At 45.2% G+C, this 25,842-nt stretch overlaps 27 non-coding genes across 27 annotated transcripts; all 27 read right to left on the reverse strand.

Annotated features, from left to right (window-relative positions):
- Positions 1–537: 537 nt before the first annotated feature.
- Positions 538–652, reverse strand: LOC146775378 (U5 spliceosomal RNA). The gene has a single exon (XR_014973252.1). It is a non-coding gene; the product is annotated as a U5 spliceosomal RNA (small nuclear RNA).
- Positions 653–1,491: 839 nt separating this feature from the next.
- LOC146775379 (U5 spliceosomal RNA) lies at positions 1,492–1,606 on the reverse strand. The gene has a single exon (XR_014973253.1). It is a non-coding gene; the product is annotated as a U5 spliceosomal RNA (small nuclear RNA).
- Positions 1,607–2,458: 852 nt separating this feature from the next.
- Positions 2,459–2,573, reverse strand: LOC146775380 (U5 spliceosomal RNA). Its single transcript, XR_014973254.1, has one exon. It is a non-coding gene; the product is annotated as a U5 spliceosomal RNA (small nuclear RNA).
- Positions 2,574–3,425: 852 nt separating this feature from the next.
- LOC146775381 (U5 spliceosomal RNA) lies at positions 3,426–3,540 on the reverse strand. Its single transcript, XR_014973255.1, has one exon. It is a non-coding gene; the product is annotated as a U5 spliceosomal RNA (small nuclear RNA).
- Positions 3,541–4,392: 852 nt separating this feature from the next.
- LOC146775382 (U5 spliceosomal RNA) lies at positions 4,393–4,507 on the reverse strand. Its single transcript, XR_014973256.1, has one exon. It is a non-coding gene; the product is annotated as a U5 spliceosomal RNA (small nuclear RNA).
- An 852-nt stretch (positions 4,508–5,359) lies between these two features.
- LOC146775383 (U5 spliceosomal RNA) lies at positions 5,360–5,474 on the reverse strand. The gene has a single exon (XR_014973257.1). It is a non-coding gene; the product is annotated as a U5 spliceosomal RNA (small nuclear RNA).
- An 852-nt stretch (positions 5,475–6,326) lies between these two features.
- On the reverse strand, positions 6,327–6,441 carry LOC146775384 (U5 spliceosomal RNA). The gene has a single exon (XR_014973258.1). It is a non-coding gene; the product is annotated as a U5 spliceosomal RNA (small nuclear RNA).
- Positions 6,442–7,293: 852 nt separating this feature from the next.
- On the reverse strand, positions 7,294–7,408 carry LOC146775385 (U5 spliceosomal RNA). The gene has a single exon (XR_014973260.1). It is a non-coding gene; the product is annotated as a U5 spliceosomal RNA (small nuclear RNA).
- Positions 7,409–8,247: 839 nt separating this feature from the next.
- Positions 8,248–8,362, reverse strand: LOC146775386 (U5 spliceosomal RNA). The gene has a single exon (XR_014973261.1). It is a non-coding gene; the product is annotated as a U5 spliceosomal RNA (small nuclear RNA).
- Positions 8,363–9,214: 852 nt separating this feature from the next.
- Positions 9,215–9,329, reverse strand: LOC146775387 (U5 spliceosomal RNA). Its single transcript, XR_014973262.1, has one exon. It is a non-coding gene; the product is annotated as a U5 spliceosomal RNA (small nuclear RNA).
- An 852-nt stretch (positions 9,330–10,181) lies between these two features.
- LOC146775388 (U5 spliceosomal RNA) lies at positions 10,182–10,296 on the reverse strand. Its single transcript, XR_014973263.1, has one exon. It is a non-coding gene; the product is annotated as a U5 spliceosomal RNA (small nuclear RNA).
- Positions 10,297–11,135: 839 nt separating this feature from the next.
- LOC146775389 (U5 spliceosomal RNA) lies at positions 11,136–11,250 on the reverse strand. Its single transcript, XR_014973264.1, has one exon. It is a non-coding gene; the product is annotated as a U5 spliceosomal RNA (small nuclear RNA).
- Positions 11,251–12,102: 852 nt separating this feature from the next.
- Positions 12,103–12,217, reverse strand: LOC146775390 (U5 spliceosomal RNA). The gene has a single exon (XR_014973265.1). It is a non-coding gene; the product is annotated as a U5 spliceosomal RNA (small nuclear RNA).
- An 852-nt stretch (positions 12,218–13,069) lies between these two features.
- Positions 13,070–13,184, reverse strand: LOC146775391 (U5 spliceosomal RNA). Its single transcript, XR_014973266.1, has one exon. It is a non-coding gene; the product is annotated as a U5 spliceosomal RNA (small nuclear RNA).
- An 852-nt stretch (positions 13,185–14,036) lies between these two features.
- Positions 14,037–14,151, reverse strand: LOC146775392 (U5 spliceosomal RNA). Its single transcript, XR_014973267.1, has one exon. It is a non-coding gene; the product is annotated as a U5 spliceosomal RNA (small nuclear RNA).
- Positions 14,152–14,990: 839 nt separating this feature from the next.
- On the reverse strand, positions 14,991–15,105 carry LOC146775393 (U5 spliceosomal RNA). The gene has a single exon (XR_014973268.1). It is a non-coding gene; the product is annotated as a U5 spliceosomal RNA (small nuclear RNA).
- An 852-nt stretch (positions 15,106–15,957) lies between these two features.
- Positions 15,958–16,072, reverse strand: LOC146775394 (U5 spliceosomal RNA). Its single transcript, XR_014973269.1, has one exon. It is a non-coding gene; the product is annotated as a U5 spliceosomal RNA (small nuclear RNA).
- An 852-nt stretch (positions 16,073–16,924) lies between these two features.
- Positions 16,925–17,039, reverse strand: LOC146775395 (U5 spliceosomal RNA). Its single transcript, XR_014973271.1, has one exon. It is a non-coding gene; the product is annotated as a U5 spliceosomal RNA (small nuclear RNA).
- An 840-nt stretch (positions 17,040–17,879) lies between these two features.
- Positions 17,880–17,994, reverse strand: LOC146775396 (U5 spliceosomal RNA). Its single transcript, XR_014973272.1, has one exon. It is a non-coding gene; the product is annotated as a U5 spliceosomal RNA (small nuclear RNA).
- An 839-nt stretch (positions 17,995–18,833) lies between these two features.
- On the reverse strand, positions 18,834–18,948 carry LOC146775397 (U5 spliceosomal RNA). Its single transcript, XR_014973273.1, has one exon. It is a non-coding gene; the product is annotated as a U5 spliceosomal RNA (small nuclear RNA).
- An 852-nt stretch (positions 18,949–19,800) lies between these two features.
- On the reverse strand, positions 19,801–19,915 carry LOC146775398 (U5 spliceosomal RNA). Its single transcript, XR_014973274.1, has one exon. It is a non-coding gene; the product is annotated as a U5 spliceosomal RNA (small nuclear RNA).
- An 852-nt stretch (positions 19,916–20,767) lies between these two features.
- Positions 20,768–20,882, reverse strand: LOC146775399 (U5 spliceosomal RNA). Its single transcript, XR_014973275.1, has one exon. It is a non-coding gene; the product is annotated as a U5 spliceosomal RNA (small nuclear RNA).
- Positions 20,883–21,734: 852 nt separating this feature from the next.
- LOC146775400 (U5 spliceosomal RNA) lies at positions 21,735–21,849 on the reverse strand. The gene has a single exon (XR_014973276.1). It is a non-coding gene; the product is annotated as a U5 spliceosomal RNA (small nuclear RNA).
- An 852-nt stretch (positions 21,850–22,701) lies between these two features.
- On the reverse strand, positions 22,702–22,816 carry LOC146775401 (U5 spliceosomal RNA). The gene has a single exon (XR_014973277.1). It is a non-coding gene; the product is annotated as a U5 spliceosomal RNA (small nuclear RNA).
- Positions 22,817–23,668: 852 nt separating this feature from the next.
- Positions 23,669–23,783, reverse strand: LOC146775402 (U5 spliceosomal RNA). Its single transcript, XR_014973278.1, has one exon. It is a non-coding gene; the product is annotated as a U5 spliceosomal RNA (small nuclear RNA).
- An 852-nt stretch (positions 23,784–24,635) lies between these two features.
- Positions 24,636–24,750, reverse strand: LOC146775403 (U5 spliceosomal RNA). Its single transcript, XR_014973279.1, has one exon. It is a non-coding gene; the product is annotated as a U5 spliceosomal RNA (small nuclear RNA).
- An 839-nt stretch (positions 24,751–25,589) lies between these two features.
- On the reverse strand, positions 25,590–25,704 carry LOC146775404 (U5 spliceosomal RNA). The gene has a single exon (XR_014973280.1). It is a non-coding gene; the product is annotated as a U5 spliceosomal RNA (small nuclear RNA).
- Positions 25,705–25,842: the final 138 nt, after the last annotated feature.

The raw sequence follows: 25,842 nt of genomic DNA on the forward strand, positions 1-25,842 counted from the left end.
CCTTTTGTCCCCTAGCCATTTTACGCTTTCAACACGCTCTACACATAGCCATGCACCGTATGTGCCTTTTTCACACGTACTTTCATTAAACCTGAATATAGAAGGATATATCTGTCTAGGCTGGAGACACGTGAAACAAGTCTGACGTGCCCCTTCAAGTCTACCTGAGAGGAAGCTGACTCAGGATTGGCGACCTCTCAGGGCACCTCGAACGGGCAAGCCCTATGAAAAGCACAGCATGAGTCTTGGTCCCACCTTTAAAAAGGAGGGTGACCTCTGGGATCTGGCAGCAGGATCTTTGGGAGATAAGAAAATATACTGCCTGCGATCGTGAAGTTTCAAGTCAGTCAAGAAAAGCAATCTCATGCACTGCACAAGCTCTTTCCCATGAGGCACCTCTCCTGCACTCTGTTTATGCAAATGAGCAAGCAGAGAGCTCAGGAATAAAACACCAAACTCATGTCCCCCAAAAAAGCAGCAGGCAATTGCTGGATATTCCCCAACTTCTAATGCTTTTCTTTTAAACAAATGATAAACAGCCTCACCTGTGGCAAGGCTTAAAAAAATTGAATAAACTCTTAAATGTTCCTCTCCACGGAAATCTTTAGTAAAAGGCGAAAGATTTTTTCGTTTTGAAGAGAAACCAGAGTAAGTGACAATATAGCTCTCTAGGGTAAGTGGCGGCACATCAAAGACCCTGTCATTGCGAGGGTGAGGACCTGAAAGGTATTTTCAGGCTCTAAGAAAGAGGGCGAGAACCAGGCCGGTGGGCAAAACAGGCCAACATTTCAAAGTCTCTGCTCAAGGTACAAAAAGGTGGACTGTTCACATGTGTATGTCTGGGAATATGCAAATTTCTTTTGTACTCACCTCAGCTCATTAGGAGTTGTCGGGGCTGCTGGGGAAGGGGAACAGGAAATGTGAATCAGGCTTTTAGTTAAGTGGCACTGTAGGCCTTTTGTCCCCTAGCCATTTTACGCTTTCAACACGCTCTACACATAGCCATGCACCGTATGTGCCTTTTTCACACGTACTTTCATTAAACCTGAATATAGAAGGATATATCTGTCTAGGCTGGAGACACGTGAAACAAGTCTGACGTGCCCCTTCAAGTCTACCTGAGAGGAAGCTGACTCAGGATTGGCGACCTCTCAGGGCACCTCGAACGGGCAAGCCCTATGAAAAGCACAGCATGAGTCTTGGTCCCACCTTTAAAAAGGAGGGTGACCTCTGGGATCTGGCAGCAGGATCTTTGGGAGATAAGAAAATATACTGCCTGCGATCGTGAAGTTTCAAGTCAGTCAAGAAAAGCAATCTCATGCACTGCACAAGCTCTTTCCCATGAGGCACCTCTCCTGCACTCTGTTTATGCAAATGAGCAAGCAGAGAGCTCAGGAATAAAACACCAAACTCATGTCCCCCAAAAAAGCAGCAGACAATTGCTGGATATTCCCCCACTTCTAATGCTTTTCTTTTAAACAAATGATAAACAGCCTCACCTGTGGCAAGGCTTAAAAAAATTGAATAAACTCTTAAATGTTCCTCTCCACGGAAATCTTTAGTAAAAGGCGAAAGATTTTTTCGTTTTGAAGAGAAACCAGAGTAAGTGACAATATAGCTCTCTAGGGTAAGTGGCGGCACATCAAAGACCCTGTCATTGCGAGGGTGAGGACCTGAAAGGTATTTTCAGGCTCTAAGAAAGAGGGCGAGAACCAGGCCGGTGGGCAAAACAGGCCAACATTTCAAAGTCTCTGCTCAAGGTACAAAAAGGTGGACTGTTCACATGTGTATGTCTGGGAATATGCAAATTTCTTTTGTACTCACCTCAGCTCATTAGGAGTTGTCGGGGCTGCTGGGGAAGGGGAACAGGAAATGTGAATCAGGCTTTTAGTTAAGTGGCACTGTAGGCCTTTTGTCCCCTAGCCATTTTACGCTTTCAACACGCTCTACACATAGCCATGCACCGTATGTGCCTTTTTCACACGTACTTTCATTAAACCTGAATATAGAAGGATATATCTGTCTAGGCTGGAGACACGTGAAACAAGTCTGACGTGCCCCTTCAAGTCTACCTGAGAGGAAGCTGACTCAGGATTGGCGACCTCTCAGGGCACCTCGAACGGAAACAAATAACGGGCAAGCCCTATGAAAAGCACAGCATGAGTCTTGGTCCCACCTTTAAAAAGGAGGGTGACCTCTGGGATCTGGCAGCAGGATCTTTGGGAGATAAGAAAATATACTGCCTGCGATCGTGAAGTTTCAAGTCAGTCAAGAAAAGCAATCTCATGCACTGCACAAGCTCTTTCCCATGAGGCACCTCTCCTGCACTCTGTTTATGCAAATGAGCAAGCAGAGAGCTCAGGAATAAAACACCAAACTTATGTCCCCCAAAAAAGCAGCAGACAATTGCTGGATATTCCCCAACTTCTAATGCTTTTCTTTTAAACAAATGATAAACAGCCTCACCTGTGGCAAGGCTTAAAAAAATTGAATAAACTCTTAAATGTTCCTCTCCACGGAAATCTTTAGTAAAAGGCGAAAGATTTTTTCGTTTTGAAGAGAAACCAGAGTAAGTGACAATATAGCTCTCTAGGGTAAGTGGCGGCACATCAAAGACCCTGTCATTGCGAGGGTGAGGACCTGAAAGGTATTTTCAGGCTCTAAGAAAGAGGGCGAGAACCAGGCCGGTGGGCAAAACAGGCCAACATTTCAAAGTCTCTGCTCAAGGTACAAAAGGGTGGACTGTTCACATGTGTATGTCTGGGAATATGCAAATTTCTTTTGTACTCACCTCAGCTCATTAGGAGTTGTCGGGGCTGCTGGGGAAGGGGAACAGGAAATGTGAATCAGGCTTTTAGTTAAGTGGCACTGTAGGCCTTTTGTCCCCTAGCCATTTTACGCTTTCAACACGCTCTACACATAGCCATGCACCGTATGTGCCTTTTTCACACGTACTTTCATTAAACCTGAATATAGAAGGATATATCTGTCTAGGCTGGAGACACGTGAAACAAGTCTGACGTGCCCCTTCAAGTCTACCTGAGAGGAAGCTGACTCAGGATTGGCGACCTCTCAGGGCACCTCTAACGGGCACAAATAACGGGCAAGCCCTATGAAAAGCACAGCATGAGTCTTGGTCCCACCTTTAAAAAGGAGGGTGACCTCTGGGATCTGGCAGCAGGATCTTTGGGAGATAAGAAAATATACTGCCTGCGATCGTGAAGTTTCAAGTCAGTCAAGAAAAGCAATCTCATGCACTGCACAAGCTCTTTCCCATGAGGCACCTCTCCTGCACTCTGTTTATGCAAATGAGCAAGCAGAGAGCTCAGGAATAAAACACCAAACTCATGTCCCCCAAAAAAGCAGCAGACAATTGCTGGATATTCCCCAACTTCTAATGCTTTTCTTTTAAACAAATGATAAACAGCCTCACCTGTGGCAAGGCTTAAAAAAATTGAATAAACTCTTAAATGTTCCTCTCCACGGAAATCTTTAGTAAAAGGCGAAAGATTTTTTCGTTTTGAAGAGAAACCAGAGTAAGTGACAATATAGCTCTCTAGGGTAAGTGGCGGCACATCAAAGACCCTGTCATTGCGAGGGTGAGGACCTGAAAGGTATTTTCAGGCTCTAAGAAAGAGGGCGAGAACCAGGCCGGTGGGCAAAACAGGCCAACATTTCAAAGTCTCTGCTCAAGGTACAAAAAGGTGGACTGTTCACATGTGTATGTCTGGGAATATGCAAATTTCTTTTGTACTCACCTCAGCTCATTAGGAGTTGTCGGGGCTGCTGGGGAAGGGGAACAGGAAATGTGAATCAGGCTTTTAGTTAAGTGGCACTGTAGGCCTTTTGTCCCCTAGCCATTTTACGCTTTCAACACGCTCTACACATAGCCATGCACCGTATGTGCCTTTTTCACACGTACTTTCATTAAACCTGAATATAGAAGGATATATCTGTCTAGGCTGGAGACACGTGAAACAAGTCTGACGTGCCCCTTCAAGTCTACCTGAGAGGAAGCTGACTCAGGATTGGCGACCTCTCAGGGCACCTCGAACGGGCACAAATAACGGGCAAGCCCTATGAAAAGCACAGCATGAGTCTTGGTCCCACCTTTAAAAAGGAGGGTGACCTCTGGGATCTGGCAGCAGGATCTTTGGGAGATAAGAAAATATACTGCCTGCGATCGTGAAGTTTCAAGTCAGTCAAGAAAAGCAATCTCATGCACTGCACAAGCTCTTTCCCATGAGGCACCTCTCCTGCACTCTGTTTATGCAAATGAGCAAGCAGAGAGCTCAGGAATAAAACACCAAACTCATGTCCCCCAAAAAAGCAGCAGACAATTGCTGGATATTCCCCAACTTCTAATGCTTTTCTTTTAAACAAATGATAAACAGCCTCACCTGTGGCAAGGCTTAAAAAAATTGAATAAACTCTTAAATGTTCCTCTCCACGGAAATCTTTAGTAAAAGGCGAAAGATTTTTTCGTTTTGAAGAGAAACCAGAGTAAGTGACAATATAGCTCTCTAGGGTAAGTGGCGGCACATCAAAGACCCTGTCATTGCGAGGGTGAGGACCTGAAAGGTATTTGCAGGCTCTAAGAAAGAGGGCGAGAACCAGGCCGGTGGGCAAAACAGGCCAACATTTCAAAGTCTCTGCTCAAGGTACAAAAAGGTGGACTGTTCACATGTGTATGTCTGGGAATATGCAAATTTCTTTTGTACTCACCTCAGCTCATTAGGAGTTGTCGGGGCTGCTGGGGAAGGGGAACAGGAAATGTGAATCAGGCTTTTAGTTAAGTGGCACTGTAGGCCTTTTGTCCCCTAGCCATTTTACGCTTTTAACACGCTCTACACATAGCCATGCACCGTATGTGCCTTTTTCACACGTACTTTCATTAAACCTGAATATAGAAGGATATATCTGTCTAGGCTGGAGACACGTGAAACAAGTCTGACGTGCCCCTTCAAGTCTACCTGAGAGGAAGCTGACTCAGGATTGGCGACCTCTCAGGGCACCTCGAACGGGCACAAATAACGGGCAAGCCCTATGAAAAGCACAGCATGAGTCTTGGTCCCACCTTTAAAAAGGAGGGTGACCTCTGGGATCTGGCAGCAGGATCTTTGGGAGATAAGAAAATATACTGCCTGCGATCGTGAAGTTTCAAGTCAGTCAAGAAAAGCAATCTCATGCACTGCACAAGCTCTTTCCCATGAGGCACCTCTCCTGCACTCTGTTTATGCAAATGAGCAAGCAGAGAGCTCAGGAATAAAACACCAAACTTATGTCCCCCAAAAAAGCAGCAGACAATTGCTGGATATTCCCCAACTTCTAATGCTTTTCTTTTAAACAAATGATAAACAGCCTCACCTGTGGCAAGGCTTAAAAAAATTGAATAAACTCTTAAATGTTCCTCTCCACGGAAATCTTTAGTAAAAGGCGAAAGATTTTTTCGTTTTGAAGAGAAACCAGAGTAAGTGACAATATAGCTCTCTAGGGTAAGTGGCGGCACATCAAAGACCCTGTCATTGCGAGGGTGAGGACCTGAAAGGTATTTTCAGGCTCTAAGAAAGAGGGCGAGAACCAGGCCGGTGGGCAAAACAGGCCAACATTTCAAAGTCTCTGCTCAAGGTACAAAAAGGTGGACTGTTCACATGTGTATGTCTGGGAATATGCAAATTTCTTTTGTACTCACCTCAGCTCATTAGGAGTTGTCGGGGCTGCTGGGGAAGGGGAACAGGAAATGTGAATCAGGCTTTTAGTTAAGTGGCACTGTAGGCCTTTTGTCCCCTAGCCATTTTACGCTTTCAACACGCTCTACACATAGCCATGCACCGTATGTGCCTTTTTCACACGTACTTTCATTAAACCTGAATATAGAAGGATATATCTGTCTAGGCTGGAGACACGTGAAACAAGTCTGACGTGCCCCTTCAAGTCTACCTGAGAGGAAGCTGACTCAGGATTGGCGACCTCTCAGGGCACCTCTAACGGGCACAAATAACGGGCAAGCCCTATGAAAAGCACAGCATGAGTCTTGGTCCCACCTTTAAAAAGGAGGGTGACCTCTGGGATCTGGCAGCAGGATCTTTGGGAGATAAGAAAATATACTGCCTGCGATCGTGAAGTTTCAAGTCAGTCAAGAAAAGCAATCTCATGCACTGCACAAGCTCTTTCCCATGAGGCACCTCTCCTGCACTCTGTTTATGCAAATGAGCAAGCAGAGAGCTCAGGAATAAAACACCAAACTCATGTCCCCCAAAAAAGCAGCAGACAATTGCTGGATATTCCCCAACTTCTAATGCTTTTCTTTTAAACAAATGATAAACAGCCTCACCTGTGGCAAGGCTTAAAAAAATTGAATAAACTCTTAAATGTTCCTCTCCACGGAAATCTTTAGTAAAAGGCGAAAGATTTTTTCGTTTTGAAGAGAAACCAGAGTAAGTGACAATATAGCTTACTAGGGTAAGTGGCGGCACATCAAAGACCCTGTCATTGCGAGGGTGAGGACCTGAAAGGTATTTTCAGGCTCTAAGAAAGAGGGCGAGAACCAGGCCGGTGGGCAAAACAGGCCAACATTTCAAAGTCTCTGCTCAAGGTACAAAAAGGTGGACTGTTCACATGTGTATGTCTGGGAATATGCAAATTTCTTTTGTACTCACCTCAGCTCATTAGGAGTTGTCGGGGCTGCTGGGGAAGGGGAACAGCAAATGTGAATCAGGCTTTTAGTTAAGTGGCACTGTAGGCCTTTTGTCCCCTAGCCATTTTACGCTTTCAACACGCTCTACACATAGCCATGCACCGTATGTGCCTTTTTCACACGTACTTTCATTAAACCTGAATATAGAAGGATATATCTGTCTAGGCTGGAGACACGTGAAACAAGTCTGACGTGCCCCTTCAAGTCTACCTGAGAGGAAGCTGACTCAGGATTGGGGACCTCTCAGGGCACCTCGAACGGGCACAAATAACGGGCAAGCCCTATGAAAAGCACAGCATGAGTCTTGGTCCCACCTTTAAAAAGGAGGGTGACCTCTGGGATCTGGCAGCAGGATCTTTGGGAGATAAGAAAATATACTGCCTGCGATCGTGAAGTTTCAAGTCAGTCAAGAAAAGCAATCTCATGCACTGCACAAGCTCTTTCCCATGAGGCACCTCTCCTGCACTCTGTTTATGCAAATGAGCAAGCAGAGAGCTCAGGAATAAAACACCAAACTCATGTCCCCCAAAAAAGCAGCAGGCAATTGCTGGATATTCCCCAACTTCTAATGCTTTTCTTTTAAACAAATGATAAACAGCCTCACCTGTGGCAAGGCTTAAAAAAATTGAATAAACTCTTAAATGTTCCTCTCCACGGAAATCTTTAGTAAAAGGCGAAAGATTTTTTCGTTTTGAAGAGAAACCAGAGTAAGTGACAATATAGCTCTCTAGGGTAAGTGGCGGCACATCAAAGACCCTGTCATTGCGAGGGTGAGGACCTGAAAGGTATTTTCAGGCTCTAAGAAAGAGGGCGAGAACCAGGCCGGTGGGCAAAACAGGCCAACATTTCAAAGTCTCTGCTCAAGGTACAAAAAGGTGGACTGTTCACATGTGTATGTCTGGGAATATGCAAATTTCTTTTGTACTCACCTCAGCTCATTAGGAGTTGTCGGGGCTGCTGGGGAAGGGGAACAGGAAATGTGAATCAGGCTTTTAGTTAAGTGGCACTGTAGGCCTTTTGTCCCCTAGCCATTTTACGCTTTCAACACGCTCTACACATAGCCATGCACCGTATGTGCCTTTTTCACACGTACTTTCATTAAACCTGAATATAGAAGGATATATCTGTCTAGGCTGGAGACACGTGAAACAAGTCTGACGTGCCCCTTCAAGTCTACCTGAGAGGAAGCTGACTCAGGATTGGCGACCTCTCAGGGCACCTCGAACGGGCAAGCCCTATGAAAAGCACAGCATGAGTCTTGGTCCCACCTTTAAAAAGGAGGGTGACCTCTGGGATCTGGCAGCAGGATCTTTGGGAGATAAGAAAATATACTGCCTGCGATCGTGAAGTTTCAAGTCAGTCAAGAAAAGCAATCTCATGCACTGCACAAGCTCTTTCCCATGAGGCACCTCTCCTGCACTCTGTTTATGCAAATGAGCAAGCAGAGAGCTCAGGAATAAAACACCAAACTCATGTCCCCCAAAAAAGCAGCAGACAATTGCTGGATATTCCCCAACTTCTAATGCTTTTCTTTTAAACAAATGATAAACAGCCTCACCTGTGGCAAGGCTTAAAAAAATTGAATAAACTCTTAAATGTTCCTCTCCACGGAAATCTTTAGTAAAAGGCGAAAGATTTTTTCGTTTTGAAGAGAAACCAGAGTAAGTGACAATATAGCTCTCTAGGGTAAGTGGCGGCACATCAAAGACCCTGTCATTGCGAGGGTGAGGACCTGAAAGGTATTTTCAGGCTCTAAGAAAGAGGGCGAGAACCAGGCCGGTGGGCAAAACAGGCCAACATTTCAAAGTCTCTGCTCAAGGTACAAAAAGGTGGACTGTTCACATGTGTATGTCTGGGAATATGCAAATTTCTTTTGTACTCACCTCAGCTCATTAGGAGTTGTCGGGGCTGCTGGGGAAGGGGAACAGGAAATGTGAATCAGGCTTTTAGTTAAGTGGCACTGTAGGCCTTTTGTCCCCTAGCCATTTTACGCTTTCAACACGCTCTACACATAGCCATGCACCGTATGTGCCTTTTTCACACGTACTTTCATTAAACCTGAATATAGAAGGATATATCTGTCTAGGCTGGAGACACGTGAAACAAGTCTGACGTGCCCCTTCAAGTCTACCTGAGAGGAAGCTGACTCAGGATTGGCGACCTCTCAGGGCACCTCGAACGGGCACAAATAACGGGCAAGCCCTATGAAAAGCACAGCATGAGTCTTGGTCCCACCTTTAAAAAGGAGGGTGACCTCTGGGATCTGGCAGCAGGATCTTTGGGAGATAAGAAAATATACTGCCTGCGATCGTGAAGTTTCAAGTCAGTCAAGAAAAGCAATCTCATGCACTGCACAAGCTCTTTCCCATGAGGCACCTCTCCTGCACTCTGTTTATGCAAATGAGCAAGCAGAGAGCTCAGGAATAAAACACCAAACTCATGTCCCCCAAAAAAGCAGCAGACAATTGCTGGATATTCCCCAACTTCTAATGCTTTTCTTTTAAACAAATGATAAATAGCCTCACCTGTGGCAAGGCTTAAAAAAATTGAATAAACTCTTAAATGTTCCTCTCCACGGAAATCTTTAGTAAAAGGCGAAAGATTTTTTCGTTTTGAAGAGAAACCAGAGTAAGTGACAATATAGCTCTCTAGGGTAAGTGGCGGCACATCAAAGACCCTGTCATTGCGAGGGTGAGGACCTGAAAGGTATTTTCAGGCTCTAAGAAAGAGGGCGAGAACCAGGCCGGTGGGCAAAACAGGCCAACATTTCAAAGTCTCTGCTCAAGGTACAAAAAGGTGGACTGTTCACATGTGTATGTCTGGGAATATGCAAATTTCTTTTGTACTCACCTCAGCTCATTAGGAGTTGTCGGGGCTGCTGGGGAAGGGGAACAGCAAATGTGAATCAGGCTTTTAGTTAAGTGGCACTGTAGGCCTTTTGTCCCCTAGCCATTTTACGCTTTCAACACGCTCTACACATAGCCATGCACCGTATGTGCCTTTTTCACACGTACTTTCATTAAACCTGAATATAGAAGGATATATCTGTCTAGGCTGGAGACACGTGAAACAAGTCTGACGTGCCCCTTCAAGTCTACCTGAGAGGAAGCTGACTCAGGATTGGGGACCTCTCAGGGCACCTCGAACGGGCACAAATAACGGGCAAGCCCTATGAAAAGCACAGCATGAGTCTTGGTCCCACCTTTAAAAAGGAGGGTGACCTCTGGGATCTGGCAGCAGGATCTTTGGGAGATAAGAAAATATACTGCCTGCGATCGTGAAGTTTCAAGTCAGTCAAGAAAAGCAATCTCATGCACTGCACAAGCTCTTTCCCATGAGGCACCTCTCCTGCACTCTGTTTATGCAAATGAGCAAGCAGAGAGCTCAGGAATAAAACACCAAACTCATGTCCCCCAAAAAAGCAGCAGGCAATTGCTGGATATTCCCCAACTTCTAATGCTTTTCTTTTAAACAAATGATAAACAGCCTCACCTGTGGCAAGGCTTAAAAAAATTGAATAAACTCTTAAATGTTCCTCTCCACGGAAATCTTTAGTAAAAGGCGAAAGATTTTTTCGTTTTGAAGAGAAACCAGAGTAAGTGACAATATAGCTCTCTAGGGTAAGTGGCGGCACATCAAAGACCCTGTCATTGCGAGGGTGAGGACCTGAAAGGTATTTTCAGGCTCTAAGAAAGAGGGCGAGAACCAGGCCGGTGGGCAAAACAGGCCAACATTTCAAAGTCTCTGCTCAAGGTACAAAAAGGTGGACTGTTCACATGTGTATGTCTGGGAATATGCAAATTTCTTTTGTACTCACCTCAGCTCATTAGGAGTTGTCGGGGCTGCTGGGGAAGGGGAACAGGAAATGTGAATCAGGCTTTTAGTTAAGTGGCACTGTAGGCCTTTTGTCCCCTAGCCATTTTACGCTTTCAACACGCTCTACACATAGCCATGCACCGTATGTGCCTTTTTCACACGTACTTTCATTAAACCTGAATATAGAAGGATATATCTGTCTAGGCTGGAGACACGTGAAACAAGTCTGACGTGCCCCTTCAAGTCTACCTGAGAGGAAGCTGACTCAGGATTGGCGACCTCTCAGGGCACCTCGAACGGGCAAGCCCTATGAAAAGCACAGCATGAGTCTTGGTCCCACCTTTAAAAAGGAGGGTGACCTCTGGGATCTGGCAGCAGGATCTTTGGGAGATAAGAAAATATACTGCCTGCGATCGTGAAGTTTCAAGTCAGTCAAGAAAAGCAATCTCATGCACTGCACAAGCTCTTTCCCATGAGGCACCTCTCCTGCACTCTGTTTATGCAAATGAGCAAGCAGAGAGCTCAGGAATAAAACACCAAACTCATGTCCCCCAAAAAAGCAGCAGACAATTGCTGGATATTCCCCAACTTCTAATGCTTTTCTTTTAAACAAATGATAAACAGCCTCACCTGTGGCAAGGCTTAAAAAAATTGAATAAACTCTTAAATGTTCCTCTCCACGGAAATCTTTAGTAAAAGGCGAAAGATTTTTTCGTTTTGAAGAGAAACCAGAGTAAGTGACAATATAGCTCTCTAGGGTAAGTGGCGGCACATCAAAGACCCTGTCATTGCGAGGGTGAGGACCTGAAAGGTATTTTCAGGCTCTAAGAAAGAGGGCGAGAACCAGGCCGGTGGGCAAAACAGGCCAACATTTCAAAGTCTCTGCTCAAGGTACAAAAAGGTGGACTGTTCACATGTGTATGTCTGGGAATATGCAAATTTCTTTTGTACTCACCTCAGCTCATTAGGAGTTGTCGGGGCTGCTGGGGAAGGGGAACAGGAAATGTGAATCAGGCTTTTAGTTAAGTGGCACTGTAGGCCTTTTGTCCCCTAGCCATTTTACGCTTTCAACACGCTCTACACATAGCCATGCACCGTATGTGCCTTTTTCACACGTACTTTCATTAAACCTGAATATAGAAGGATATATCTGTCTAGGCTGGAGACACGTGAAACAAGTCTGACGTGCCCCTTCAAGTCTACCTGAGAGGAAGCTGACTCAGGATTGGCGACCTCTCAGGGCACCTCGAACGGAAACAAATAACGGGCAAGCCCTATGAAAAGCACAGCATGAGTCTTGGTCCCACCTTTAAAAAGGAGGGTGACCTCTGGGATCTGGCAGCAGGATCTTTGGGAGATAAGAAAATATACTGCCTGCGATCGTGAAGTTTCAAGTCAGTCAAGAAAAGCAATCTCATGCACTGCACAAGCTCTTTCCCATGAGGCACCTCTCCTGCACTCTGTTTATGCAAATGAGCAAGCAGAGAGCTCAGGAATAAAACACCAAACTTATGTCCCCCAAAAAAGCAGCAGACAATTGCTGGATATTCCCCAACTTCTAATGCTTTTCTTTTAAACAAATGATAAACAGCCTCACCTGTGGCAAGGCTTAAAAAAATTGAATAAACTCTTAAATGTTCCTCTCCACGGAAATCTTTAGTAAAAGGCGAAAGATTTTTTCGTTTTGAAGAGAAACCAGAGTAAGTGACAATATAGCTCTCTAGGGTAAGTGGCGGCACATCAAAGACCCTGTCATTGCGAGGGTGAGGACCTGAAAGGTATTTTCAGGCTCTAAGAAAGAGGGCGAGAACCAGGCCGGTGGGCAAAACAGGCCAACATTTCAAAGTCTCTGCTCAAGGTACAAAAAGGTGGACTGTTCACATGTGTATGTCTGGGAATATGCAAATTTCTTTTGTACTCACCTCAGCTCATTAGGAGTTGTCGGGGCTGCTGGGGAAGGGGAACAGGAAATGTGAATCAGGCTTTTAGTTAAGTGGCACTGTAGGCCTTTTGTCCCCTAGCCATTTTACGCTTTCAACACGCTCTACACATAGCCATGCACCGTATGTGCCTTTTTCACACGTACTTTCATTAAACCTGAATATAGAAGGATATATCTGTCTAGGCTGGAGACACGTGAAACAAGTCTGACGTGCCCCTTCAAGTCTACCTGAGAGGAAGCTGACTCAGGATTGGCGACCTCTCAGGGCACCTCGAACGGGCACAAATAACGGGCAAGCCCTATGAAAAGCACAGCATGAGTCTTGGTCCCACCTTTAAAAAGGAGGGTGACCTCTGGGATCTGGCAGCAGGATCTTTGGGAGATAAGAAAATATACTGCCTGCGATCGTGAAGTTTCAAGTCAGTCAAGAAAAGCAATCTCATGCACTGCACAAGCTCTTTCCCATGAGGCACCTCTCCTGCACTCTGTTTATGCAAATGAGCAAGCAGAGAGCTCAGGAATAAAACACCAAACTCATGTCCCCCAAAAAAGCAGCAGACAATTGCTGGATATTCCCCAACTTCTAATGCTTTTCTTTTAAACAAATGATAAATAGCCTCACCTGTGGCAAGGCTTAAAAAAATTGAATAAACTCTTAAATGTTCCTCTCCACGGAAATCTTTAGTAAAAGGCGAAAGATTTTTTCGTTTTGAAGAGAAACCAGAGTAAGTGACAATATAGCTCTCTAGGGTAAGTGGCGGCACATCAAAGACCCTGTCATTGCGAGGGTGAGGACCTGAAAGGTATTTTCAGGCTCTAAGAAAGAGGGCGAGAACCAGGCCGGTGGGCAAAACAGGCCAACATTTCAAAGTCTCTGCTCAAGGTACAAAAAGGTGGACTGTTCACATGTGTATGTCTGGGAATATGCAAATTTCTTTTGTACTCACCTCAGCTCATTAGGAGTTGTCGGGGCTGCTGGGGAAGGGGAACAGCAAATGTGAATCAGGCTTTTAGTTAAGTGGCACTGTAGGCCTTTTGTCCCCTAGCCATTTTACGCTTTCAACACGCTCTACACATAGCCATGCACCGTATGTGCCTTTTTCACACGTACTTTCATTAAACCTGAATATAGAAGGATATATCTGTCTAGGCTGGAGACACGTGAAACAAGTCTGACGTGCCCCTTCAAGTCTACCTGAGAGGAAGCTGACTCAGGATTGGGGACCTCTCAGGGCACCTCGAACGGGCACAAATAACGGGCAAGCCCTATGAAAAGCACAGCATGAGTCTTGGTCCCACCTTTAAAAAGGAGGGTGACCTCTGGGATCTGGCAGCAGGATCTTTGGGAGATAAGAAAATATACTGCCTGCGATCGTGAAGTTTCAAGTCAGTCAAGAAAAGCAATCTCATGCACTGCACAAGCTCTTTCCCATGAGGCACCTCTCCTGCACTCTGTTTATGCAAATGAGCAAGCAGAGAGCTCAGGAATAAAACACCAAACTCATGTCCCCCAAAAAAGCAGCAGGCAATTGCTGGATATTCCCCAACTTCTAATGCTTTTCTTTTAAACAAATGATAAACAGCCTCACCTGTGGCAAGGCTTAAAAAAATTGAATAAACTCTTAAATGTTCCTCTCCACGGAAATCTTTAGTAAAAGGCGAAAGATTTTTTCGTTTTGAAGAGAAACCAGAGTAAGTGACAATATAGCTCTCTAGGGTAAGTGGCGGCACATCAAAGACCCTGTCATTGCGAGGGTGAGGACCTGAAAGGTATTTTCAGGCTCTAAGAAAGAGGGCGAGAACCAGGCCGGTGGGCAAAACAGGCCAACATTTCAAAGTCTCTGCTCAAGGTACAAAAAGGTGGACTGTTCACATGTGTATGTCTGGGAATATGCAAATTTCTTTTGTACTCACCTCAGCTCATTAGGAGTTGTCGGGGCTGCTGGGGAAGGGGAACAGGAAATGTGAATCAGGCTTTTAGTTAAGTGGCACTGTAGGCCTTTTGTCCCCTAGCCATTTTACGCTTTCAACACGCTCTACACATAGCCATGCACCGTATGTGCCTTTTTCACACGTACTTTCATTAAACCTGAATATAGAAGGATATATCTGTCTAGGCTGGAGACACGTGAAACAAGTCTGACGTGCCCCTTCAAGTCTACCTGAGAGGAAGCTGACTCAGGATTGGCGACCTCTCAGGGCACCTCGAACGGGCAAGCCCTATGAAAAGCACAGCATGAGTCTTGGTCCCACCTTTAAAAAGGAGGGTGACCTCTGGGATCTGGCAGCAGGATCTTTGGGAGATAAGAAAATATACTGCCTGCGATCGTGAAGTTTCAAGTCAGTCAAGAAAAGCAATCTCATGCACTGCACAAGCTCTTTCCCATGAGGCACCTCTCCTGCACTCTGTTTATGCAAATGAGCAAGCAGAGAGCTCAGGAATAAAACACCAAACTCATGTCCCCCAAAAAAGCAGCAGACAATTGCTGGATATTCCCCAACTTCTAATGCTTTTCTTTTAAACAAATGATAAACAGCCTCACCTGTGGCAAGGCTTAAAAAAATTGAATAAACTCTTAAATGTTCCTCTCCACGGAAATCTTTAGTAAAAGGCGAAAGATTTTTTCGTTTTGAAGAGAAACCAGAGTAAGTGACAATATAGCTCTCTAGGGTAAGTGGCGGCACATCAAAGACCCTGTCATTGCGAGGGTGAGGACCTGAAAGGTATTTTCAGGCTCTAAGAAAGAGGGCGAGAACCAGGCCGGTGGGCAAAACAGGCCAACATTTCAAAGTCTCTGCTCAAGGTACAAAAAGGTGGACTGTTCACATGTGTATGTCTGGGAATATGCAAATTTCTTTTGTACTCACCTCAGCTCATTAGGAGTTGTCGGGGCTGCTGGGGAAGGGGAACAGGAAATGTGAATCAGGCTTTTAGTTAAGTGGCACTGTAGGCCTTTTGTCCCCTAGCCATTTTACGCTTTCAACACGCTCTACACATAGCCATGCACCGTATGTGCCTTTTTCACACGTACTTTCATTAAACCTGAATATAGAAGGATATATCTGTCTAGGCTGGAGACACGTGAAACAAGTCTGACGTGCCCCTTCAAGTCTACCTGAGAGGAAGCTGACTCAGGATTGGCGACCTCTCAGGGCACCTCGAACGGAAACAAATAACGGGCAAGCCCTATGAAAAGCACAGCATGAGTCTTGGTCCCACCTTTAAAAAGGAGGGTGACCTCTGGGATCTGGCAGCAGGATCTTTGGGAGATAAGAAAATATACTGCCTGCGATCGTGAAGTTTCAAGTCAGTCAAGAAAAGCAATCTCATGCACTGCACAAGCTCTTTCCCATGAGGCACCTCTCCTGCACTCTGTTTATGCAAATGAGCAAGCAGAGAGCTCAGGAATAAAACACCAAACTTATGTCCCCCAAAAAAGCAGCAGACAATTGCTGGATATTCCCCAACTTCTAATGCTTTTCTTTTAAACAAATGATAAACAGCCTCACCTGTGGCAAGGCTTAAAAAAATTGAATAAACTCTTAAATGTTCCTCTCCACGGAAATCTTTAGTAAAAGGCGAAAGATTTTTTCGTTTTGAAGAGAAACCAGAGTAAGTGACAATATAGCTCTCTAGGGTAAGTGGCGGCACATCAAAGACCCTGTCATTGCGAGGGTGAGGACCTGAAAGGTATTTTCAGGCTCTAAGAAAGAGGGCGAGAACCAGGCCGGTGGGCAAAACAGGCCAACATTTCAAAGTCTCTGCTCAAGGTACAAAAGGGTGGACTGTTCACATGTGTATGTCTGGGAATATGCAAATTTCTTTTGTACTCACCTCAGCTCATTAGGAGTTGTCGGGGCTGCTGGGGAAGGGGAACAGGAAATGTGAATCAGGCTTTTAGTTAAGTGGCACTGTAGGCCTTTTGTCCCCTAGCCATTTTACGCTTTCAACACGCTCTACACATAGCCATGCACCGTATGTGCCTTTTTCACACGTACTTTCATTAAACCTGAATATAGAAGGATATATCTGTCTAGGCTGGAGACACGTGAAACAAGTCTGACGTGCCCCTTCAAGTCTACCTGAGAGGAAGCTGACTCAGGATTGGCGACCTCTCAGGGCACCTCTAACGGGCACAAATAACGGGCAAGCCCTATGAAAAGCACAGCATGAGTCTTGGTCCCACCTTTAAAAAGGAGGGTGACCTCTGGGATCTGGCAGCAGGATCTTTGGGAGATAAGAAAATATACTGCCTGCGATCGTGAAGTTTCAAGTCAGTCAAGAAAAGCAATCTCATGCACTGCACAAGCTCTTTCCCATGAGGCACCTCTCCTGCACTCTGTTTATGCAAATGAGCAAGCAGAGAGCTCAGGAATAAAACACCAAACTCATGTCCCCCAAAAAAGCAGCAGACAATTGCTGGATATTCCCCAACTTCTAATGCTTTTCTTTTAAACAAATGATAAACAGCCTCACCTGTGGCAAGGCTTAAAAAAATTGAATAAACTCTTAAATGTTCCTCTCCACGGAAATCTTTAGTAAAAGGCGAAAGATTTTTTCGTTTTGAAGAGAAACCAGAGTAAGTGACAATATAGCTCTCTAGGGTAAGTGGCGGCACATCAAAGACCCTGTCATTGCGAGGGTGAGGACCTGAAAGGTATTTTCAGGCTCTAAGAAAGAGGGCGAGAACCAGGCCGGTGGGCAAAACAGGCCAACATTTCAAAGTCTCTGCTCAAGGTACAAAAAGGTGGACTGTTCACATGTGTATGTCTGGGAATATGCAAATTTCTTTTGTACTCACCTCAGCTCATTAGGAGTTGTCGGGGCTGCTGGGGAAGGGGAACAGGAAATGTGAATCAGGCTTTTAGTTAAGTGGCACTGTAGGCCTTTTGTCCCCTAGCCATTTTACGCTTTCAACACGCTCTACACATAGCCATGCACCGTATGTGCCTTTTTCACACGTACTTTCATTAAACCTGAATATAGAAGGATATATCTGTCTAGGCTGGAGACACGTGAAACAAGTCTGACGTGCCCCTTCAAGTCTACCTGAGAGGAAGCTGACTCAGGATTGGTGACCTCTCACGGGCACAAATAACGGGCAAGCCCTATGAAAAGCACAGCATGAGTCTTGGTCCCACCTTTAAAAAGGAGGGTGACCTCTGGGATCTGGCAGCAGGATCTTTGGGAGATAAGAAAATATACTGCCTGCGATCGTGAAGTTTCAAGTCAGTCAAGAAAAGCAATCTCATGCACTGCACAAGCTCTTTCCCATGAGGCACCTCTCCTGCACTCTGTTTATGCAAATGAGCAAGCAGAGAGCTCAGGAATAAAACACCAAACTCATGTCCCCCAAAAAAGCAGCAGGCAATTGCTGGATATTCCCCAACTTCTAATGCTTTTCTTTTAAACAAATGATAAACAGCCTCACCTGTGGCAAGGCTTAAAAAAATTGAATAAACTCTTAAATGTTCCTCTCCACGGAAATCTTTAGTAAAAGGCGAAAGATTTTTTCGTTTTGAAGAGAAACCAGAGTAAGTGACAATATAGCTCTCTAGGGTAAGTGGCGGCACATCAAAGACCCTGTCATTGCGAGGGTGAGGACCTGAAAGGTATTTTCAGGCTCTAAGAAAGAGGGCGAGAACCAGGCCGGTGGGCAAAACAGGCCAACATTTCAAAGTCTCTGCTCAAGGTACAAAAAGGTGGACTGTTCACATGTGTATGTCTGGGAATATGCAAATTTCTTTTGTACTCACCTCAGCTCATTAGGAGTTGTCGGGGCTGCTGGGGAAGGGGAACAGGAAATGTGAATCAGGCTTTTAGTTAAGTGGCACTGTAGGCCTTTTGTCCCCTAGCCATTTTACGCTTTCAACACGCTCTACACATAGCCATGCACCGTATGTGCCTTTTTCACACGTACTTTCATTAAACCTGAATATAGAAGGATATATCTGTCTAGGCTGGAGACACGTGAAACAAGTCTGACGTGCCCCTTCAAGTCTACCTGAGAGGAAGCTGACTCAGGATTGGCGACCTCTCAGGGCACCTCGAACGGGCAAGCCCTATGAAAAGCACAGCATGAGTCTTGGTCCCACCTTTAAAAAGGAGGGTGACCTCTGGGATCTGGCAGCAGGATCTTTGGGAGATAAGAAAATATACTGCCTGCGATCGTGAAGTTTCAAGTCAGTCAAGAAAAGCAATCTCATGCACTGCACAAGCTCTTTCCCATGAGGCACCTCTCCTGCACTCTGTTTATGCAAATGAGCAAGCAGAGAGCTCAGGAATAAAACACCAAACTCATGTCCCCCAAAAAAGCAGCAGACAATTGCTGGATATTCCCCAACTTCTAATGCTTTTCTTTTAAACAAATGATAAACAGCCTCACCTGTGGCAAGGCTTAAAAAAATTGAATAAACTCTTAAATGTTCCTCTCCACGGAAATCTTTAGTAAAAGGCGAAAGATTTTTTCGTTTTGAAGAGAAACCAGAGTAAGTGACAATATAGCTCTCTAGGGTAAGTGGCGGCACATCAAAGACCCTGTCATTGCGAGGGTGAGGACCTGAAAGGTATTTTCAGGCTCTAAGAAAGAGGGCGAGAACCAGGCCGGTGGGCAAAACAGGCCAACATTTCAAAGTCTCTGCTCAAGGTACAAAAAGGTGGACTGTTCACATGTGTATGTCTGGGAATATGCAAATTTCTTTTGTACTCACCTCAGCTCATTAGGAGTTGTCGGGGCTGCTGGGGAAGGGGAACAGGAAATGTGAATCAGGCTTTTAGTTAAGTGGCACTGTAGGCCTTTTGTCCCCTAGCCATTTTACGCTTTCAACACGCTCTACACATAGCCATGCACCGTATGTGCCTTTTTCACACGTACTTTCATTAAACCTGAATATAGAAGGATATATCTGTCTAGGCTGGAGACACGTGAAACAAGTCTGACGTGCCCCTTCAAGTCTACCTGAGAGGAAGCTGACTCAGGATTGGCGACCTCTCAGGGCACCTCGAACGGAAACAAATAACGGGCAAGCCCTATGAAAAGCACAGCATGAGTCTTGGTCCCACCTTTAAAAAGGAGGGTGACCTCTGGGATCTGGCAGCAGGATCTTTGGGAGATAAGAAAATATACTGCCTGCGATCGTGAAGTTTCAAGTCAGTCAAGAAAAGCAATCTCATGCACTGCACAAGCTCTTTCCCATGAGGCACCTCTCCTGCACTCTGTTTATGCAAATGAGCAAGCAGAGAGCTCAGGAATAAAACACCAAACTTATGTCCCCCAAAAAAGCAGCAGACAATTGCTGGATATTCCCCAACTTCTAATGCTTTTCTTTTAAACAAATGATAAACAGCCTCACCTGTGGCAAGGCTTAAAAAAATTGAATAAACTCTTAAATGTTCCTCTCCACGGAAATCTTTAGTAAAAGGCGAAAGATTTTTTCGTTTTGAAGAGAAACCAGAGTAAGTGACAATATAGCTCTCTAGGGTAAGTGGCGGCACATCAAAGACCCTGTCATTGCGAGGGTGAGGACCTGAAAGGTATTTTCAGGCTCTAAGAAAGAGGGCGAGAACCAGGCCGGTGGGCAAAACAGGCCAACATTTCAAAGTCTCTGCTCAAGGTACAAAAGGGTGGACTGTTCACATGTGTATGTCTGGGAATATGCAAATTTCTTTTGTACTCACCTCAGCTCATTAGGAGTTGTCGGGGCTGCTGGGGAAGGGGAACAGGAAATGTGAATCAGGCTTTTAGTTAAGTGGCACTGTAGGCCTTTTGTCCCCTAGCCATTTTACGCTTTCAACACGCTCTACACATAGCCATGCACCGTATGTGCCTTTTTCACACGTACTTTCATTAAACCTGAATATAGAAGGATATATCTGTCTAGGCTGGAGACACGTGAAACAAGTCTGACGTGCCCCTTCAAGTCTACCTGAGAGGAAGCTGACTCAGGATTGGCGACCTCTCAGGGCACCTCTAACGGGCACAAATAACGGGCAAGCCCTATGAAAAGCACAGCATGAGTCTTGGTCCCACCTTTAAAAAGGAGGGTGACCTCTGGGATCTGGCAGCAGGATCTTTGGGAGATAAGAAAATATACTGCCTGCGATCGTGAAGTTTCAAGTCAGTCAAGAAAAGCAATCTCATGCACTGCACAAGCTCTTTCCCATGAGGCACCTCTCCTGCACTCTGTTTATGCAAATGAGCAAGCAGAGAGCTCAGGAATAAAACACCAAACTCATGTCCCCCAAAAAAGCAGCAGACAATTGCTGGATATTCCCCAACTTCTAATGCTTTTCTTTTAAACAAATGATAAACAGCCTCACCTGTGGCAAGGCTTAAAAAAATTGAATAAACTCTTAAATGTTCCTCTCCACGGAAATCTTTAGTAAAAGGCGAAAGATTTTTTCGTTTTGAAGAGAAACCAGAGTAAGTGACAATATAGCTCTCTAGGGTAAGTGGCGGCACATCAAAGACCCTGTCATTGCGAGGGTGAGGACCTGAAAGGTATTTTCAGGCTCTAAGAAAGAGGGCGAGAACCAGGCCGGTGGGCAAAACAGGCCAACATTTCAAAGTCTCTGCTCAAGGTACAAAAAGGTGGACTGTTCACATGTGTATGTCTGGGAATATGCAAATTTCTTTTGTACTCACCTCAGCTCATTAGGAGTTGTCGGGGCTGCTGGGGAAGGGGAACAGGAAATGTGAATCAGGCTTTTAGTTAAGTGGCACTGTAGGCCTTTTGTCCCCTAGCCATTTTACGCTTTCAACACGCTCTACACATAGCCATGCACCGTATGTGCCTTTTTCACACGTACTTTCATTAAACCTGAATATAGAAGGATATATCTGTCTAGGCTGGAGACACGTGAAACAAGTCTGACGTGCCCCTTCAAGTCTACCTGAGAGGAAGCTGACTCAGGATTGGCGACCTCTCAGGGCACCTCGAACGGGCACAAATAACGGGCAAGCCCTATGAAAAGCACAGCATGAGTCTTGGTCCCACCTTTAAAAAGGAGGGTGACCTCTGGGATCTGGCAGCAGGATCTTTGGGAGATAAGAAAATATACTGCCTGCGATCGTGAAGTTTCAAGTCAGTCAAGAAAAGCAATCTCATGCACTGCACAAGCTCTTTCCCATGAGGCACCTCTCCTGCACTCTGTTTATGCAAATGAGCAAGCAGAGAGCTCAGGAATAAAACACCAAACTCATGTCCCCCAAAAAAGCAGCAGACAATTGCTGGATATTCCCCAACTTCTAATGCTTTTCTTTTAAACAAATGATAAACAGCCTCACCTGTGGCAAGGCTTAAAAAAATTGAATAAACTCTTAAATGTTCCTCTCCACGGAAATCTTTAGTAAAAGGCGAAAGATTTTTTCGTTTTGAAGAGAAACCAGAGTAAGTGACAATATAGCTCTCTAGGGTAAGTGGCGGCACATCAAAGACCCTGTCATTGCGAGGGTGAGGACCTGAAAGGTATTTGCAGGCTCTAAGAAAGAGGGCGAGAACCAGGCCGGTGGGCAAAACAGGCCAACATTTCAAAGTCTCTGCTCAAGGTACAAAAAGGTGGACTGTTCACATGTGTATGTCTGGGAATATGCAAATTTCTTTTGTACTCACCTCAGCTCATTAGGAGTTGTCGGGGCTGCTGGGGAAGGGGAACAGGAAATGTGAATCAGGCTTTTAGTTAAGTGGCACTGTAGGCCTTTTGTCCCCTAGCCATTTTACGCTTTTAACACGCTCTACACATAGCCATGCACCGTATGTGCCTTTTTCACACGTACTTTCATTAAACCTGAATATAGAAGGATATATCTGTCTAGGCTGGAGACACGTGAAACAAGTCTGACGTGCCCCTTCAAGTCTACCTGAGAGGAAGCTGACTCAGGATTGGCGACCTCTCAGGGCACCTCGAACGGGCACAAATAACGGGCAAGCCCTATGAAAAGCACAGCATGAGTCTTGGTCCCACCTTTAAAAAGGAGGGTGACCTCTGGGATCTGGCAGCAGGATCTTTGGGAGATAAGAAAATATACTGCCTGCGATCGTGAAGTTTCAAGTCAGTCAAGAAAAGCAATCTCATGCACTGCACAAGCTCTTTCCCATGAGGCACCTCTCCTGCACTCTGTTTATGCAAATGAGCAAGCAGAGAGCTCAGGAATAAAACACCAAACTTATGTCCCCCAAAAAAGCAGCAGACAATTGCTGGATATTCCCCAACTTCTAATGCTTTTCTTTTAAACAAATGATAAACAGCCTCACCTGTGGCAAGGCTTAAAAAAATTGAATAAACTCTTAAATGTTCCTCTCCACGGAAATCTTTAGTAAAAGGCGAAAGATTTTTTCGTTTTGAAGAGAAACCAGAGTAAGTGACAATATAGCTCTCTAGGGTAAGTGGCGGCACATCAAAGACCCTGTCATTGCGAGGGTGAGGACCTGAAAGGTATTTTCAGGCTCTAAGAAAGAGGGCGAGAACCAGGCCGGTGGGCAAAACAGGCCAACATTTCAAAGTCTCTGCTCAAGGTACAAAAAGGTGGACTGTTCACATGTGTATGTCTGGGAATATGCAAATTTCTTTTGTACTCACCTCAGCTCATTAGGAGTTGTCGGGGCTGCTGGGGAAGGGGAACAGGAAATGTGAATCAGGCTTTTAGTTAAGTGGCACTGTAGGCCTTTTGTCCCCTAGCCATTTTACGCTTTCAACACGCTCTACACATAGCCATGCACCGTATGTGCCTTTTTCACACGTACTTTCATTAAACCTGAATATAGAAGGATATATCTGTCTAGGCTGGAGACACGTGAAACAAGTCTGACGTGCCCCTTCAAGTCTACCTGAGAGGAAGCTGACTCAGGATTGGCGACCTCTCAGGGCACCTCTAACGGGCACAAATAACGGGCAAGCCCTATGAAAAGCACAGCATGAGTCTTGGTCCCACCTTTAAAAAGGAGGGTGACCTCTGGGATCTGGCAGCAGGATCTTTGGGAGATAAGAAAATATACTGCCTGCGATCGTGAAGTTTCAAGTCAGTCAAGAAAAGCAATCTCATGCACTGCACAAGCTCTTTCCCATGAGGCACCTCTCCTGCACTCTGTTTATGCAAATGAGCAAGCAGAGAGCTCAGGAATAAAACACCAAACTCATGTCCCCCAAAAAAGCAGCAGACAATTGCTGGATATTCCCCAACTTCTAATGCTTTTCTTTTAAACAAATGATAAACAGCCTCACCTGTGGCAAGGCTTAAAAAAATTGAATAAACTCTTAAATGTTCCTCTCCACGGAAATCTTTAGTAAAAGGCGAAAGATTTTTTCGTTTTGAAGAGAAACCAGAGTAAGTGACAATATAGCTCTCTAGGGTAAGTGGCGGCACATCAAAGACCCTGTCATTGCGAGGGTGAGGACCTGAAAGGTATTTTCAGGCTCTAAGAAAGAGGGCGAGAACCAGGCCGGTGGGCAAAACAGGCCAACATTTCAAAGTCTCTGCTCAAGGTACAAAAAGGTGGACTGTTCACATGTGTATGTCTGGGAATATGCAAATTTCTTTTGTACTCACCTCAGCTCATTAGGAGTTGTCGGGGCTGCTGGGGAAGGGGAACAGCAAATGTGAATCAGGCTTTTAGTTAAGTGGCACTGTAGGCCTTTTGTCCCCTAGCCATTTTACGCTTTCAACACGCTCTACACATAGCCATGCACCGTATGTGCCTTTTTCACACGTACTTTCATTAAACCTGAATATAGAAGGATATATCTGTCTAGGCTGGAGACACGTGAAACAAGTCTGACGTGCCCCTTCAAGTCTACCTGAGAGGAAGCTGACTCAGGATTGGGGACCTCTCAGGGCACCTCGAACGGGCACAAATAACGGGCAAGCCCTATGAAAAGCACAGCATGAGTCTTGGTCCCACCTTTAAAAAGGAGGGTGACCTCTGGGATCTGGCAGCAGGATCTTTGGGAGATAAGAAAATATACTGCCTGCGATCGTGAAGTTTCAAGTCAGTCAAGAAAAGCAATCTCATGCACTGCACAAGCTCTTTCCCATGAGGCACCTCTCCTGCACTCTGTTTATGCAAATGAGCAAGCAGAGAGCTCAGGAATAAAACACCAAACTCATGTCCCCCAAAAAAGCAGCAGGCAATTGCTGGATATTCCCCAACTTCTAATGCTTTTCTTTTAAACAAATGATAAACAGCCTCACCTGTGGCAAGGCTTAAAAAAATTGAATAAACTCTTAAATGTTCCTCTCCACGGAAATCTTTAGTAAAAGGCGAAAGATTTTTTCGTTTTGAAGAGAAACCAGAGTAAGTGACAATATAGCTCTCTAGGGTAAGTGGCGGCACATCAAAGACCCTGTCATTGCGAGGGTGAGGACCTGAAAGGTATTTTCAGGCTCTAAGAAAGAGGGCGAGAACCAGGCCGGTGGGCAAAACAGGCCAACATTTCAAAGTCTCTGCTCAAGGTACAAAAAGGTGGACTGTTCACATGTGTATGTCTGGGAATATGCAAATTTCTTTTGTACTCACCTCAGCTCATTAGGAGTTGTCGGGGCTGCTGGGGAAGGGGAACAGGAAATGTGAATCAGGCTTTTAGTTAAGTGGCACTGTAGGCCTTTTGTCCCCTAGCCATTTTACGCTTTCAACACGCTCTACACATAGCCATGCACCGTATGTGCCTTTTTCACACGTACTTTCATTAAACCTGAATATAGAAGGATATATCTGTCTAGGCTGGAGACACGTGAAACAAGTCTGACGTGCCCCTTCAAGTCTACCTGAGAGGAAGCTGACTCAGGATTGGCGACCTCTCAGGGCACCTCGAACGGGCAAGCCCTATGAAAAGCACAGCATGAGTCTTGGTCCCACCTTTAAAAAGGAGGGTGACCTCTGGGATCTGGCAGCAGGATCTTTGGGAGATAAGAAAATATACTGCCTGCGATCGTGAAGTTTCAAGTCAGTCAAGAAAAGCAATCTCATGCACTGCACAAGCTCTTTCCCATGAGGCACCTCTCCTGCACTCTGTTTATGCAAATGAGCAAGCAGAGAGCTCAGGAATAAAACACCAAACTCATGTCCCCCAAAAAAGCAGCAGACAATTGCTGGATATTCCCCAACTTCTAATGCTTTTCTTTTAAACAAATGATAAACAGCCTCACCTGTGGCAAGGCTTAAAAAAATTGAATAAACTCTTAAATGTTCCTCTCCACGGAAATCTTTAGTAAAAGGCGAAAGATTTTTTCGTTTTGAAGAGAAACCAGAGTAAGTGACAATATAGCTCTCTAGGGTAAGTGGCGGCACATCAAAGACCCTGTCATTGCGAGGGTGAGGACCTGAAAGGTATTTTCAGGCTCTAAGAAAGAGGGCGAGAACCAGGCCGGTGGGCAAAACAGGCCAACATTTC

Source organism: Triturus cristatus, chromosome 12 (assembly GCF_964204655.1).
Source record: "Triturus cristatus chromosome 12, aTriCri1.1, whole genome shotgun sequence".
Lineage (NCBI taxonomy): Eukaryota > Metazoa > Chordata > Amphibia > Caudata > Salamandridae > Triturus > Triturus cristatus.